General features: G+C 43.1%; 1 protein-coding gene across 6 annotated transcripts in view; it reads right to left on the bottom strand.

Annotated features, from left to right (window-relative positions):
• The window catches only part of TRIM2 (tripartite motif containing 2), a 132,557-nt gene that overhangs the window by 73,480 nt on the left and 42,166 nt on the right, over positions 1 to 16,911 (bottom strand). Inside the window, exon 1 of one of the 6 annotated variants that reach the window (XM_033133945.1) lies at positions 15,703 to 15,900. The exons of 4 other annotated variants lie outside the window; for them this stretch is intronic. The gene's annotated coding sequence lies outside the window, so the exon portion shown is untranslated. Of the gene's footprint in view, positions 1 to 15,702; positions 15,901 to 16,911 lie in introns of those variants that run through there. One more of the 6 variants, XM_033133941.1, reaches the window with a different exon arrangement.

Genomic DNA, 16,911 nt, shown 5'->3' with positions numbered 1-16,911 from the left:
AATTACTCAAGAGACTAGAGGTCAGCAACTGTCTCTGTAAAGGGCCCAGTGGTAAACATTTTAGACTTTGTGGGCCACACAGTATCTGTTACAACTACTCAACTCTTTTGTTGTGGTGTGAAAGCAGTCCTAGATAATATATAAGTGAAGGAGTATATAGCTGTGCTCCAATAGTACTGCATTTATAAACATTGAAATGTGATATTTTATATGCAGCTCACATGTCACAGAATACTATGATTTTTTTCCACCCAAAGTATTTAAAAATGTAAAACCATTCTTAGCTCACAGGCTGTACAAAAACAGGCAGAGGGCTGGATTTGGCACGCAGGCTGTGGTTTGCCCACCCCGATCAAGCCTAATGAAATGGCTGGCACTTCCTTTCATGGATTTTGCTTCAAAGAAAAATCCACTTGGTGGGTCCATAATACCCTAATTCAGCGTCTGAATATTAAGACACAAACCCCACAAACTTTAACAAGGTTACACACCAAACCAAGGACAGCAAACATCCCATAACGGAAAACAATACCTACAATTTATTTGTGCACAAACAAAGGTAAGTAAACAATACCCACAATTTACTTGTACGCAAGATAAGATATAGAAAAAACAATCAGTTCCTTAGATGCACCACCACCCTGTGTTTCGTAGACAAAAGCAAGCTGTTCCCACAGACTCACTTCTCAGGGCTGCGCACAGAAAAACCCAGCTGTAAGAAATGTCACAGAGGACCACAATACCCCAAAATTTTACACACAGGCTGCAAGAAGACAGAATATGTGATAAGTGAAGAAGGCTAGGGAGAATGAGGGAGGGCGGGAGGAACCTGCCAGAAACAGGCCAAGTCCCACCACTGTGGAAACCAGCTTGCAAATGATTTTGTGATACAACAGCTCCCCCAGAAATGTCTGCACTTCCTAACTTCCTTCTTTCCTTGCTTTCTCCCCTGCCTTCTTAAGCATCTGTGGGTGGACACAGGACATTGGGTTTTACTTTCCACTGCAATCTAGGAAGAGTATTACTCTCTGGCTCATATCAAATTCCTCACAGTCTAGAAACTCTTTCTCCGATGCTATAAAAAGGCCATATTCCAGACACATTGCAATTAATAATTAAACCTGTTGCCCTTGATTCAAAGGAAATGCAAAGGCTTTCTTATAAAAGCCATTCCAAGTATCAAATCAGCTCCTGTACACCTTTGAAAACTATGTGGGATCCATGTGCTCCTGTCATTACTGGGTAAAGGATCTGCCCATCCAGCCTGACTGAAATGCTGGGCAGTCCTCAAGGTCAGATGTCATAGAAATGCCCTTTGATTCGGTGGGGACTCTCCTCTGGGAAGAACACGGCCGAGGGACAGATGTGTATACATAGCTCAAGTCAAAGATAACCCGCTGGCTCCCTTCAGAAGTGCCTCTTGGTTTGAACTGCTATCTGATGAAGCAAGCATGCAAGACTTCTCTAGAAAGGAAAAAGTGAGGAATTGGGACCTGGCGAGGAAACCTGGCAGGATGTCCCCAGCTGCATTCAATGTCCCTTCCTTACCCATCAAGAAGCATAAGCCTGAAGTCACAGGACCTGGAGTTTTCTTACCCTACCACATGGTGTGGCATTGGTTCTCTATGAAGGGATAACCACCACCCCTCTGTCAAGTGGATCTCCAGTCTCAGACCTGGATCACAGGCATAAACTCCATCACTTTTCAATCCCACGGGGGACGGGGGGTTTAGTTCACTCCCCCAACCCCAGGTCTGACTCCTAATCCACTCCCCTCCTTGTCCCAGCAGGGCCTCTCCACCAGTCCTTGGAAGCAGGAAGGCATAAGACTCATCCTTTCATGGAATCAGAGGTATTTAAAGTTGAACAGGACTATAGAGAAGATACAGTCCAGTGGTTTTAAAGCCACAAAACACTTTCTCTAAAGAGCTGGTCCTGGTCCTGGGGGCCCTGCCAACACGCTCACCTCTCCCTTTTGCTGTGTCCCTGAGTCCTCTCTTCAGAACATTGGGCCATATCCAGTCTGATCACCATCATATAGACAAAGAAACAGGTTTGGGGAGGTGACGTGACTCCTCCCACACCACACAACTAGCAAATGGCAAAGGCCGACACAGAACTCAGGCCTGAGTGCATGCCTCTCTCCCCCTGCCCCAGTGCCCTCTCTTGACATGGAGCTAGAGGTCTGTGCAGGCTGCCTGGTTTCCTGATGATGATGGTCACTCTGTGGAGGCTGTTCCACAACAGAAAGGTCTTGCTAAGTAAGAATTAAACACTATATTCAGGAATAACAAACAGCTCTTATAGCACAGCTGGTCTGCTTGAAGGTTAATGGTTTCGAGTTTATGAACAAACTCTGCAGTCGAACAGCAGGAGTTCCCAAGATAGACGAAAAACAGGAACCCACCCCAAAGGATGAGGGGACGAAAAGGTTAAAACTCCGGCCTTCCACATGGCAAAGGGCAGGGAAAAAATAAACCACGACATCCTGTTAGAGGGGGATTCACAGCGAAGAGACGCCTGGGAATAAGAAGAAAAAAAAGATAGTAGACGGAGGCTAAATAGTGTACCAACTTTGTAGAGTTAAGAAGCTGCATATCTTCAGAATGACCTTGACAATAAAAATCTGACACTAAAACAAATACAGAAGAGTGGAGGTTAAATCATTAGCAGCTGTACAGACTGCGTATGAAACCTTTTAATCTGGTCAAATTTGACACACAGATTTGCTCCAAAGATCTTTGTTGTTGGCATGGATGGCTGGCGTCTTCCGGCCCTTCTCTTTCATGCTCCCTGAGGGGCTTTGGTGGAATTGCCATTCTATTTTTAAAAATCTGTTAACACATGGTTCTTTGGTCCCCAAAGTGGAAGAACCCAGTCTTAATTTAGACTTGCCCATAAAGCTTATTCATTGTAAAAACAGTTTTTATTTCTGTTTTTCTATTTATGCTACCTGCCAGGCCTCTCCTAGCAGCATTCTGGGACCTTTACTCAGCCCTTCTGTGGCCTCTGGCTTCTGCTCTTCCCTCCATCATTCTTTCTGTCTCTGCTCTTTCCAGCTTTTCAAGAATCAATCACCCCACTACCTCAAGTCCAAATTCTGAGATCTTAAGTCCAGAGAAAGAGGTGGCTTCTCCTGAGGAAATGGCAAGTGGGTCTTCATGGAGGGCTGAGGTCCTCATAGGGCACCTCGTGCCTGCGGGTCCCACTGCCCCCACGCCCCGGCTTCAAGGCAGCCCGTGCTCCCTCAGCTGTCTGCTCACACGGTGCCTCTTCTCTGAGGCCTTCTCTGACCCTCCATCAAAGTGGGTTGTCCCCTCTTTGTGATTTAGCACTCCATCCTGTTTGAATCCTTCATGACAATTATCACAGTTTGTAAAGACGCATCTATTTGCTTGCTTAGTTAGAACCACCTCCCTCACCAATCTTTAAACTCCATGGGACAGGGTCACACTCCAACGCGGACACAGCACACATGCAGTCTTGGCACATGGCTTCCAATAGTGCATGGTATAGAACGACTGAGTGTCCAACTTGACCAGACATGACCTGGGCGCTGTGTGAGCAGCACCTCTCTGGAGAACACAGGCTTCGGGGCCAGGTTCTCATGGAAGACGCCTTCAGAAATACTTGCTATGCTTGCACCTCAGCTAAAGATACCTGTGAGCTCTATTTGTAGAAGGGATCTGTTAGGAAAATGGTGTCAACCACATTAGGAAGACAACGTAACCTGCTTAAGAGTTACACGTACTCTACAGAAAGAATACTTTTCATATTACTTCCTGAAGATGTTTTCATCCAGTCATGGAAGTACACTTGATAACACATTGATATGGTTACTGGATAAGTGTAAATACTGGGAGTAATAAAAAGAAACAGCTGTTTAGAGATTCTGTAAGTCACTCCTGCTTTTTCATGTATTCTGAATGAGTGAGCTCTTACAAGATGTTCAGTCCTAGAAGCAGAGGAAGGAAACTTGTACTGATGAGAGACGCCACACAGGCAAGGACACCATTTACTCCTAGACTCAGTCCTTTCACAGTGGGTGAAGGTTCTTTGATATTCTTTTTTTTTTAAGTAAGAGAAAAATACTTACTGCTTATGCAAATACGTAGTTTTGAAAGAGTAGTTCAAACTACGAGGTAAAATCTCTTCCTTCAAATAGGGAGCCTAAAAACACACTGGAAAGAAAACACTACCAAATGAGATGTTCTGCTTTTAATTAAGACAAAGAGGAACAAGAGAGATATTATCTGATAAAAGTTGTCTTGTTTGTCAAAGAGAAAAGAGAAAAGGAGAGGGTGAGATGCAGGCCACTCTGTGACATCCACTGAGTCATTCCTTCCCTCCACTTTCAGGGAGCAATGAGGCAAATGCTTACATGGCCCAAGGTGGTTTTGCACTAAGGGGAGACAAAGCAGTATTATGGTGATTGCACCCCTTGATGATTACAAACAGGGAATCACATTTTCTCTTGGCCAGCAGGAAACAGAAAGAGCTTAAGAAAACAGAAAGGATAACCTTTGGTGGATGGACACAATTCAACCCATAATAGGAGCCTTTGAAGAGTGTTGAGCTATAGAGCAAGAGGGGGAAAGTGGTTTTAGTAAAGACGGACTGACAACACAATGCAGAATACGTTGGAGGGAAGGGAAGGAGCTGTAGGCTGGGAGTGGAGGGTAGAGAAAAAATAGGTAAAATATATACACATTTCAAAGGAAGAGTTGAAAAGATTTAAGCATTAGCAATGCTAGTATGTTATAAGTCTAGAACATGACAGTTTGCGGAACATTTTACCTCCTTTGATCTTCCTGACTGACTAGGGAAGGCTGACACAGAAGGCTGTGTGGCTGGCGTCTTCAGGGTTTCCGGCCTGGAAGAAGGACCAACGGTGAGGTCACCCAACCAGTAAGGGCAGCTGGCAAAGGCAGCTGCATGTGCTGAATTTGAGGTGGTGACAGTTAAGTGAAGCCATTCACTGGGTCACTGGAAACCTGAGCCAGCTGTCCTCTCTCTAGACATAGATTTGGGAGTTAAACACATTCGAGTAGTCCTTTAATCCATGAGAGCGGATAAGAGCCTTGAGGGAGCGCGTGTAGGAGAAGAGCTGTGGGCTTTGCATTTTGGCAAATTCCAAAAGTTAGATGATTGCTAGTGAGTCAAAGCAGCATGTAAACAGGTAGAGGAGAAACCGCTAAATTCTCTACCTCCAAAGCTGAAGAAAAAGAGTTTTGAGTAGCAGTTTCAGTGCCGGGAACCATAAGAAGGTGGGAGAAGAACAGGAAGAGAACTGACTGAGGTTTCAGCTGGGGGAAGACTTTGGATTTTAGTATGAAGACAGTGGGAAGAGGAAGTGCCGGGGAAAGGGAGGCAGGAAAGAGGATAACAACACAGGGCAGCGGGATTAAGAAAAGGATCTGTGGGGATTTATTTTAAAGTCCTGGTTTTTTAAGATATAGCTTACGTAGAGTAAAATGCACTCTTTCGAGTGTTCAAGTCTATGAGTTGTTTTGTTTTTGTAAGCATAGTCTCATAACCACCACCACCACTATCAAGAGGGGAACAGTGACCTCACCCTCAACATTCCTTCTGCTGAGGGGCTTTTTGAGAGGAAACCAAGGTGTATTTGAAGTCAGAAGGAAGGGAAGCCGTGCTCAAGGAGAAAGGGATGGCGCTCACGAGGGAAGGAAGGGTTAATTGAGGGAGAGAGGCCCTGGAGGTGGTATGGGGGCAGGCAGCAACTCAGAAGGGGTTAATTCTAGGGAAATGGAACATTTTCTCTCTTCCTATGAAGTAGGAGGAAGGATGAATGCATTCAGGGTCTATGATATATTTGGGGAGTGGATTCCTAAAGTTCTGCCAGCAAAACCATCTCCTGCTGAGCAAGATGTTAAATGTCATATTCCATAACTTCCGCCTTGGAGATATTGTTTCCTATTGCAATTACTGACTGCAGGAATTATATCAAAGTGAAATACAGGCTGGTTTTCTTTGGGCTGTGTGCCCAAATTCTGCTGCCATGTAATCCTGCAGCAATTTTGGAACTCAACTTCACAATTCTCCAAAGTTAAGTACACGTGCATCTTTTCCTGTATCATCCAGTGGCAAAACTTGGTAGCAAAAATGGTTTCAATCCTCATAGATGCATGTGACAGCCACAAACGACTCACTGCTGAAGAGCTGGCTTTCCCAGACATGTCCTCGGGGCATGACTTGGTGGAAGAGATTCTCTGCTCATCATGTTATACTTTTGACTTAAAATCACCCTGAAGTGCATTTCCCTACTAACACCCATGACGTCGCTCTCCTCATCTTTGCAGTCCCATGGCTGTCACCCAATTCAGGTGTGGGAGGCAGGAGAGTGCTGAACTGTAATTCTAAAACTGTGGGTTTCAAGAGTGGGTTGGGTATCAAGTTGTGAGTGGCAACCAGCCTATGTAAGCCATGAAATAGGACAGAAAACAGCAGAGGGCTAAATGTGATCTCATGCGACTTTTGTTTCCTGGAAATATATACTGTCTATCGTGGACCACAATGTAAAATATGTTTCTACTGTGGATCACAGGCACAGTCACGTTTGGGATATTCCGTGTAGAAGTGTACGGATCCTCTGCTAATAGTGTGACACTAGGCAGGTGACTACTGAATGTCCTTGTGGCTTAGTTAGATCCATAGTCTGTACAATGGGGAAGGTAACAGTATCTATTATACATATGGTCGTTGAAAGGATTACAGAGAAAACGCATGGAAAGCATTATGGACTGACTGTGCCTGGTTAATTAATAGTCAATGCTTATTATTATGATTTCTTTTCTTGCCTAGATCTATAGCCCACATCTTTGTTTCCTATTCAGACCTTCATTCTGAGCCCAGAGCTGTGAACCCAACAGCCTGCCTGATCTCTCCTTGGGGTGGTTCCATGTCATCTTCAGCTCAACATATCCAAACTTGAACTCAACTCATCACCACCTTCTCTATCCAATCCTCACCCCTCCCACTGCCTCTTTAGGACCCCAAGCACGCAGACGCCTCTGCGGCTCCTTCTGAATTCACTCTTATCTCAGCAGTACCAGTACCTCAGAAGATGATCTAATTTGGAAACAGGTCTTCAGAGGTAATCAAATGAAAATAGGTCATGAGGGTGGGCCTCAATGCCGTATGACTGGTGTCCTTATAAAACGGGGAAATTTGGGCACAAAGACGTGCATAGACAATGTGAAGACACAGGAAAAACACCATCTGTAAGCCAAGGAATGCCTGAGGCTACCAGAAGCTAGGAGAGAGAGGCACAGAATAGATTCTCCCTCACAGCCTTCAGAACGAACCAACCCTGCCCACACGCTCTAAAGTTTCTCAACAATCTGGCACTAAAGATCCTCTCTGATCTGTCCCCCTCCTCCCTAGTGAACTTTAACACACACACCCCCCCGCCCATTGCCCTCTCCCCGCCGCCGACTTCCCTATCTAGACCTTCTGGTCAGCTTTCCTTCAATCAGACAGGTCTCCCTGCTAATCCCCATCTGGAAGATGGCTCTCCACCTTTGCTTGGGATGTTCCCATAGCCTATTATGCCCCACCTACTTTCCTTCCATCTAAATCCTGCACATTCTTTAAGCTCTAACTTTAGTCCCTCTTCCTCAAGTATACTGTCCCTGAGTTTTTGGCCTATGGTTTTCTCTCTCCTGTAAACTGTCACTGTACTTATTGTCTGTATCATATAAATTGACACTTGATTATGTCATGTTCACATAGTTCCCTAATGGTTTCTTGTGTAATATTCCAGAGTTAAATTTTAAGTGACTAATCTATATTAGAAACCATTTTTCCAGATACCTTCCTAGATTTGTTTTCTCAATAAAACATCCTTTCATCTAGAGCTTCCCACAGTTCTTGTATTATTTTAACATGTCATCCAACTGAGTATTGCTGAGCATTTTGGTTTAGTGAGAAGGCTATCCTCGATGTGACTCCTAACTCTTTCCTGGAAAAGTCACTGGACTTCTTGGAGTCTTGGTTTCCTTACCTCTAAAATATTACCTCTCAGAGCCCTTGTAAAGACAAGATGGAATAATTTATATGGAAGTGATATTTTTCAGGTAAAGATTTGTTCAAATGTGAGATTAAATCATTATTATTGCCTCAGTGCCAAGTTAGTTCAGCTAGTTAGCTGCTATGCTGATGAAATTATGGGCTTGTGATCTGGTTCTTCAAGATTCATGCCACAGGGGCCAATAAATTTCAAGACTAATAAAGAGTGAGAGGAGGGATGGAGAAAATTGCAAAGCACATCCTGTTGAGTCATCAGGGTTATCTTCATAAATAAAAGATGGAGAGCATATAGTCACCTCAATCTATCTTAAGGCATGCAGTATCCCAAGCTCTCAGCAGAAATAACTGACAGTCCCTGACATAATCAGCTCTGGTGCAATAAATCCATAAGGTAATACATTATGCCTAAGTCAAGAGTTTAATTTTTTTTAAAATGAATTCTACTGTTTTTAAGACTGAAAACTAACCAAGAATTGATAAAGATGCCCGCAATACAAAAATCAAGTCAACGTCTGTCGATTTAGAATCTCACTATGGTTCATCTCTTGAGCATACTGAAGTAAGGAAGAGCCAAACCCTCTCACTCTAATTGCCAATGAAGATGAGCTTTCGTAGAATACAGTCAACATTCACATCCCGAAACCCTCAAACTCTGTCTATAAAACTCGCCAAATGAACGCAGACTTGTTGTTTTTATAACTTAAATGTTTCTGTTTTAAAGGGGTAAATTAACTTGTTGTCTTTTACTTCACCTTTGGTGTTTATTTGTTCCACAAACTTTATACTCTGGCTGATGATTTCGAGTGGAATCAAGTGACCATTTTCAAGTTGTGGACGCCAAAAACAGTATGCATATTAAGAGTATAAGTATTGTAGCAGTCATTTTATGTAACATTCAGAAAGCCGGGCTCTGGATCTCTACGCTCTGGTAGATCTAGGACACAAGCAGGTCTGAGTGTCTCCACTTGGAATGACTCCCCTCGGTGAACTGGGGAAGCACAGTCCCTGCGGACCTCCCATCAACAGATACTTAGTTGAAAGGCTAGGTAACGATGATTGACGAAACCACTTGATTGACGAAACCACTTGTAGAGAAAACAGGCAGCACTTCTGTGAATGCATTTATCCCAGGGACTTGATGAAGAGGAAATGGTTTAGGGAAAAGATATTTAGGAAAAGACATCTATTTAGTTCTATCTAGATTTAGTTTTAGCATGGAGCATCCTGTGTGGAATAAGCCCCAAACATGCCAAGAATATTTTGTACCACATTACAAAAGAAAAACAGTTCCCATGCAGATGGAATTCAGAATTTCATAACCCGACAAATCTGTCTTCTTCACGTTACAAGAAACTGCTTTAACTATTCAAAGCAAATTCTTAATTATTTCCCATTCTTGGTATGTAAAGGCTTTTTAGAAAGTAGTATGAATTTGATATATAATAGATGCTTATTACAGATTCAAAAACTTCATTTTAGCAAAACAATTTATGTGGACTACAAGTTCCTTGTAGAGGACGTCCCTGAGAAATCCAATTTGTTTTCTTCTAATGAAATTGTACTAAAAATGAATAAAGCACACCTTCTGTGGGGTCTGTAGCTGAAGCTCAGAAATTAGAATAAATGTCACAACAAAAAGGAGCCCTTTGTCCAGGGCCTCCCCACACTTTTCACTCCCACCTCTTCCCTTGTCAGACTCCTAGATCTTTTCATGTTGTTTTGGTGGGTGGCTGGACAGCTCTGAGTGGGTTTTAGCCTTCAGGCATCAATTAATTTACAGTTTAAGTTTCTGGATCCAGACGTTTGGGGAGGAAGGGGATAAAGGACACTCAGAAGGTAATTGCTTCTTGATGGCTGAAAATAGGGAGAAACAGCAAAAAGGCTGCAGTTAGCCCCTGCTTATCCCTCCTCTAAGCAAATGGCATCCCATCACATCACTTCTTCATACACTACTACGTGACTTCCATGTGACCTGGAGCAAAAGACACCATTTATCATTTTAGGCTCATTTGTTACAGAGTGTGTGGGACAACAGACTAACAAATCATTGCTTCCCTAAAATGGAAATAGCTTTGTAAAAAGAATTCTTTTTAATCTGGAGATCACATTCTATAACGATTTGTTAAATTAGGTTTTGATAGTGGCTTCATTATTGGCTACGATTTCAAAGAGAAAGATATCTAGTCTTTCCCATTTCTTTTCTGCAGCAATCAAGAAGCAAACATTCAGCCAATCTGAGCACATTTTTATCTACTTTCCTTGGGTAACTTTTGATTGGCCATGCTAAATAAGGGGGTATCCACAATATGTGCTTACATTTCATAAGAGGTTCACTTTTATAATCTCCTTCTTTGACTAACATGGCAGTTATTTTGACTTTCGTATGCAGTATCCAATGCATGGGGTTAGTGCAGGAAGCCGAGCACATATGCTGAACAATCAAGGGGAGCCAGCTGCCCCAAATCTGCAAGAAGACAATTCTCTCCCAAATACCAAGGCGATTACTGCACACTGAGATAGCCTGTGCTTCTGCTAAGGCAAATGTAGCATTAATTTTGAATTACACAAAAAGAGGAGGTGTCAGAATTGACCTAAAGCTTCCCTTCTTTTCAGTATCCTGCAAGTTCCTGCCCTTTTCCTTCCCCCTCCTACGCTTCTACGTCGTTCACTATTTTAATTCCCAGCAGAATCCTAACTAACGCAGACTGCCCAGCTAATAAGATAGCAGGCACCCTCCCATTGTGTCCAATCATCAGCAAATGTAGGCAAACTAATGAGATGCAAATCCCGTTCAACGTGGCTAATGCCTTTCTTATCCCTAAGCAAAGGCCCAGAAAACTCACCCTTTTTGGAGGGTTTATAATATAGCTTTGACGCCATTGTTGAACGAGCAACACTAATTTAAATAAATTGGAGCAACACTAATTTAAATAAATTGCACGTACTCAGCAAAAGAGACAGTTCTTTGTTTAGTCTGAGAAGCTATATTCATGATTAAGGAGACCTGATTTCATCCTGTTAATTAAGGCGAAGCTCAAGGATATCTATCATTTACCCTCCAGCAATGCCCCCATTATGGGTCATTTTGGTGCTCGCCCAGTCACTGATGAACGGCTTGGTGGCTGGGAAAAGAGCACTATAGGAATAAAGCCAATCAGCAAATAGGAGTGTCGGGGTTAGGTAGCAAGTGTCACTTTGCCTGCGTCATGTTGAAAGAGCCAAGAACACAACTTTCGCTGCCAAAAGAAACAAATCTCGGGTCAAGGGGCTACCTTGATTTCCTCAAGAAGTGGTTATAGCTGAACTAGGGAAGAGGGACCTACCATATTTCTCGGAAAATAAGACCTAGCTAGACCATCAGCTGTAATGCGTCTTTTGTAGCAAAAATTAATATAAGACTCAGTATTATATTATATTATATTATACCTGACTTTATATTATATGAAAATAAGACCGGGTCTTATGTTAATTTTTGCTCCAAAAGACGCTTTAGAGTTAATGGTCCATCTAGGTCTTATTTTTGGGGAAACATGGTACCATGGCCCTTGACCTGGTGAGGTGAGGAAATCGGTTAATATGTGGAAGGAGGATGCCCGATAATATCTGAAGTTACCACCAGGGCTTGAAAATTCCTTCAAGGCTTAAGTTCTGCCTTTTACACTATTGTATTAATACTTTTCAGATCATAAAACAAGGGGCCTGAAACATAGTATTTGTTAAATAAATCCTGTTGGCTGACAGACTGAGCTTAAAAAACATCTTTCCTTTCTTCTACCTGATTGGACTGAACAAATTAAACACAACTGAGTCCATCTAATCTTTCACATTGTGGGTCTTATGTCAGATCTCCTCTCTCTCTCTCTCTCTCTCTCTCTCTCTCTCTCTCTCTTTTGTTAAGGAGGGCGCAGCTCACAGTGGCCCATGAGGGAATCGAACTGGCAACCTTGGCATTATTAGCACCATGCTCTAACCAACTGAGCTAACCGGCCACCCCAGGTCTCTCTTTTTCAGGAGTCTTAAACTGAGAGACTTTCCATTTTTGCTTCCTGATTCTCAAATTCACCCTCTCTGAAAGTCAGCAATGAGAGTCCTGAAACAGTAGTCTTGACCCTAACAGGAGATAAGCAGGTCAGCAAAACTTGAAGCGTCTCTTGATATTTTGGTTTAAATCAATGACTACATTTAAACTTAAAAAGACATCCTTCAACAGCAGGCATTCTGAAACCTGAAAAACATTTGCAATAAGGAGATGATGATTTAAAAGTTTAATTACCTCCCAGAACTCCAATTGCCTCCAGCATATTTCTACAAATTACTCTGGCTCCAAAAGACTGCACGTCTCAGGTTGATTCATTCACTGCAGATCAGAACTTCTATTAATATTTCAGCATTTTTAAACTGTCATAAATTAATAAAGATGCTGACAGATACAGTGTTTTTGTTTGACTCCGGGCCACATCCTTATCTCCCTGCCAACCCCTTCTGCCTAAATAAATTTCATCTAGACATCCAGTATGTTATGCAAAAGAAGAATGTATTGAAAATTCTAGGGTGAGCCTATTACTGTTCAAGGATTAAGATGAGATTCAACAGCAGGATGTGTAAAAATAATAGTTTCACATAGGAAGGAACCAGTATTAGTAAGACAAAATATTTGCCAACAAAAGCTCAGTTTCTGAGGTTGAATTTCCACTAACCTCTCAAAAATACATAAAAGCTGAGTGGCTAGTAAACAGTGGCTCTGTGCCACTGGATTTACTCCTTTTCACCTCCCTTTACCTACTTATCTAGAAGGTTGCATTTGCCATTTCTTCTAAGACCAAATACTATCCATATCAAAGACTATTCTCTTCCAGAGAAAATAATAAACTAAACTCACAGGTGATTGACTTACAGGGACTCTTTCAGACCTGCCAACCAGCAGGTCAGATTTCAAGTCTAATACATAGAGCATAAGAAATAATGTTGGTGATGGAGTATGATAGTAACTCAACCTTGACTCAAGGCTTTTAAGATAACAGTCTCAGAGGGCTCTCAAGCAGACACCCTGGAATGTATTTTCTCACGAAACCCAAAAGGAAAACGTCATGGTTCCGATCTGTGTCATTAGCAGCAGCATCAAAAGTATCTTGCCAGCACCTGCCAGCATAAACCTTTAGCGCCTATACAAATCAAGCTAACACTGCCTTTGAGGAATTTGTCATCCAAGATGGACTTGGTGTAAACCAAGCAGTGTCATTTTTAGTAGAGTGGAGAGAAAAGGAGAAAGTTCTAATAATGTTATCTCCCCAGATTTCTGGATGGCATTTTCAAAGGTTCCTTGCGCATTCCTGTATTATCCGATTGGGTTATGGCCACTGGACAGGAAAATTGGCACCAAGCCACACTTGGAGAGGTGGTGAGTTACTGCTTCTCAGAAAAGGCCAAATAAACAGATCACTCCTGAGCCTCAAAGTAAGAATATCCAGCTTCTTTCCAGAGTAGTCAGTGGACAGAAATTCAAAGGACAGAATTTAACACAAAGGCAAATCAAAGAAAAGGTCAGAGTGTATGCTGTCGATTCTCACAGAGATTCCCTGACCCGTTTGTATTCAGTACCTCATGAGAAGTTCCTTCCACTTGTGTTTCAATATGAAGTAGAAATAACAAGCTGACCAATCAGGAAACCATGCAAGTCAACATTAAAATAATGATGCAAGAAAAATAATTCAAGGTGTAAGTGCCACATTTCATTTCGAAAGATACAATGGAATTTTCACTGGAGGATTTAATAGACATAGAATTTTCCAGGAAAATAAAAGCAGTAATTGGAAAAATGTCCTGAGAATACCGATAAGGGGACACTGTCAAGGTAGTGTCCTACATTCCATGATCCAAAGTAAGAGTCATGGTATATACCTACATGGGATAGTATAGAAAAGGGTAGAAAGAAAAGGGAGGCTACAGGGAAAACAATGTGCAAATATGAGGGGAGATCTATTGTTAACCCTTCTGCACCCAGTCCAGAACATGACTTAATCTTTTAACCATGAAGACATTTCATTAGCCTTGCCTAACTCAACCAAATCCATATTTACCGTAAAGGAGGAGGGAGGTGGAGGTTTTGTTTGTTTTTTTAATTGATCCTTAATTGCTACAGGCACCTAAATTTGAAGAGGCACGTAATGTAAAGTGTGTCATAAAGAATTTAATCAAATGCTTCTGTTCTGAATCATTCCTGCTCTTTTGCTGCTTTCAGCTGAAGGGCAAGTAATAGGTTTGCCTAGGATGAAGTCAAATAGAAATCTGAGACTAGAGGTCGAGTAGAGCTGGGAGGCAGTGAACTGAGCACAATACCTCCTCCCACCTCCTGGACAAGGAACACGGAAATGCAAGTTGTCATGCAAGAAGCCCATAATTATATTCTCGGCACCAAAAAAATGTATACACATTTTAAGAAAGGAAAAAACTGTATTAAAATGGTAATATTCAATATGCACCGATAACAAAAGAATACAAGTCATATGTATACACTTTTTTGGCATGCCTCGTATTGATGTAAAAGTTAATCTCCATTTTTTAGAAGAAAATAGGCTAAAAAGTGTTTAGTAAAAAAGGCATTGGTTTGGGGGAGAGTGTTATCACTTTGTGAGGGGTGTAAATATCATTGCTCTGTACACCTGAAACTGACTTAAAAAAAAAAAAAAGGCACTGGTGTGTATACTGTCACAGGAACAGCCACCACCTCCCACCCTAAGGGCTAACCTAACCTTTGGGTGTCTAGAATTATAAGTTCTTTACAATGAACTATTTTAAAACCATTTGAATCTAAAGCTGTCTCTGTTTCGCAAATTGAGGCTGGTGATTTCTCGGAAGAGGGACGGGGTGAAGAAGGAACCCTGTGTCTATGGTGCTGGATTATATATAGGTGGGAACGAACTTGGGATTCACAGAATGCTTTGAATCTCACAGACATTTCACGTACAAACCTTCTGCTGCCACCCCCAGCCTTCTACCTGATTTGTCAGAAGCATGCCGACAAATCAACATGAGGCACGTATTCTTTCAGAATACGTTTATCAACGAGAGCCCCGAGAAGATCCGAAAAGCAACATCTCTCACCTCTAATAAGCCAGAACAGTAGTACGAACTTGAGCAGAGGATAAGAGTGGAGGATCACAGGAAGAACATCTAGTTGAGTAGTTTTAGGGAAACGGCCAACATTTAAGAGAAGGGGTGGGGGAGGAGGAGGAAACAGTTTCAAAAAATGATTAAAGTTAGTGCTTTAAGATTGCAGAATATCTTTTTTTTCACCCCCTTCCTCAGTGCAAAATGACGTTAAAAGCTTTCCTTCCGAAGCTCTGCGCATATTTCAGGAATGGCAGAGGGCCCTGGGCCCCCGGGAGACCACCGCTGGGTCCGGCCTGGGAGCGATGCAAAGTCAAGGGTTAGCACTTCCGCAACCCCAGCGGACCGTGCCTGCAGGCTCCTGCCACCACCGGCCAGGCGGGCTTCCACCAACCGCGCCAGGATCCGGAAGTGGAGTCTGTGCAGGCTGGCCGCACACCTCGGTCCCCCTGGACCTTGCCCAGAGGTCAGGTTCCAGGTGGGCAGGGCTCAATGGAGGCAGTACTCACGCTCTGCCCCAGCACCGCAGCCCGAGCGCTGACTTACTGCGTGACGGCGACTTGCTTGGCAGATAAAAGGCGCGCTGGCCGGAGGGGGCAGCGAGCGGCTCCGCCTCCGGCGGGGCTGAGCCCCCAGCCAGGGCCGGGTGTGCTCGCTCACACGCCGGGCAGGCAAGCCAGGCGTGGATGCCTCTCCTGCGCACCTCCTTCTCCTCCCCGCAGCTGTGGTCCTTCCTGCGTCGGGTGGTATCTGAAGGTGACCCTGCTTTATCGCCCGCCGCAGTTACTGAGCACTACGCTGAAGTAGTGACAACCGACCAGCGGAGGAAAAGCTGCCTCCTGGCTGGATTCGAAAGGGCCTTATCTCGGAGTCCTTGGTTCCAAAAGGCTCTCTGGTTAGTCACTTCCATTCTGTTGTCCATACGCCGCGAGGCAGAGGCAAATCCTGGATTACATGTCACCCAGCTCGCGCGCGCAGCATTCCCAACACGGCCAGGCAGCGAATCCCCGTACAAAGCACGAGAACAACACGCAAGTTGGTGCCCAATTCCAGAAAGATTTCCCAGCGCGATGACTAAAGGCTCCTGCAGCCAGCCTCCAGGAAGGACCAATCGCAGCCGGGCAGGGGGTAGGGGTGGGGGGTGGGGGGAGAGAGGCTTGGCTCAGTTTTCAGGTCTACTCCTGAAAGCACGTCCTCCTTGCCAGCCCTGTAAACACAGATGCAAACTCTGTCCCTGTAGGGGAAGTGACTTGAATTTGATGGGGCGGAGAGAGCTGAAAAGGGCCAGCATCCATTACAGGAGAGTTCACTATTAAAAGCAGTCACAACTACTGAATGTGACAAATGGAAAAAAAATCTCTGCATTTACTTTAATTCTGACAAATGAGTCAACGATGACACAATCAGCACCAAAAATGAAGAGAAATTACTGTCTCTTGGGGTCTTAACCCAGTCTTTATATTATATTTTATATTATACTATATTTTATAAGACCGGGTCTTATATAACATTATAATAATATAATATAATATAATATAATATAATATAATATAATATAATATAATATAATATAATACAATATAATACCGGGTATAATATAGTATAATACAAGACCGGGTCTTTATTTTTGCTCCAAAAGACGCATTAGAGCTGATTGTCCAGCTAGGTCTTATTTTCGGGGAAACGGTAGGTTGGGGAAGGGAGTCTCCCCCTTACCCCTCTTCCTTCTTTCCTTCCTATCTTCTAGAAACATTC

The sequence above is a fragment of the Rhinolophus ferrumequinum genome, chromosome 18 (assembly GCF_004115265.2).
Source record: "Rhinolophus ferrumequinum isolate MPI-CBG mRhiFer1 chromosome 18, mRhiFer1_v1.p, whole genome shotgun sequence".
Taxonomy (NCBI): domain Eukaryota; kingdom Metazoa; phylum Chordata; class Mammalia; order Chiroptera; family Rhinolophidae; genus Rhinolophus; species Rhinolophus ferrumequinum.
Note: the sequence above shows the minus strand (reverse complement) of the source record. Positions and strands in the feature narration are given on the sequence as shown.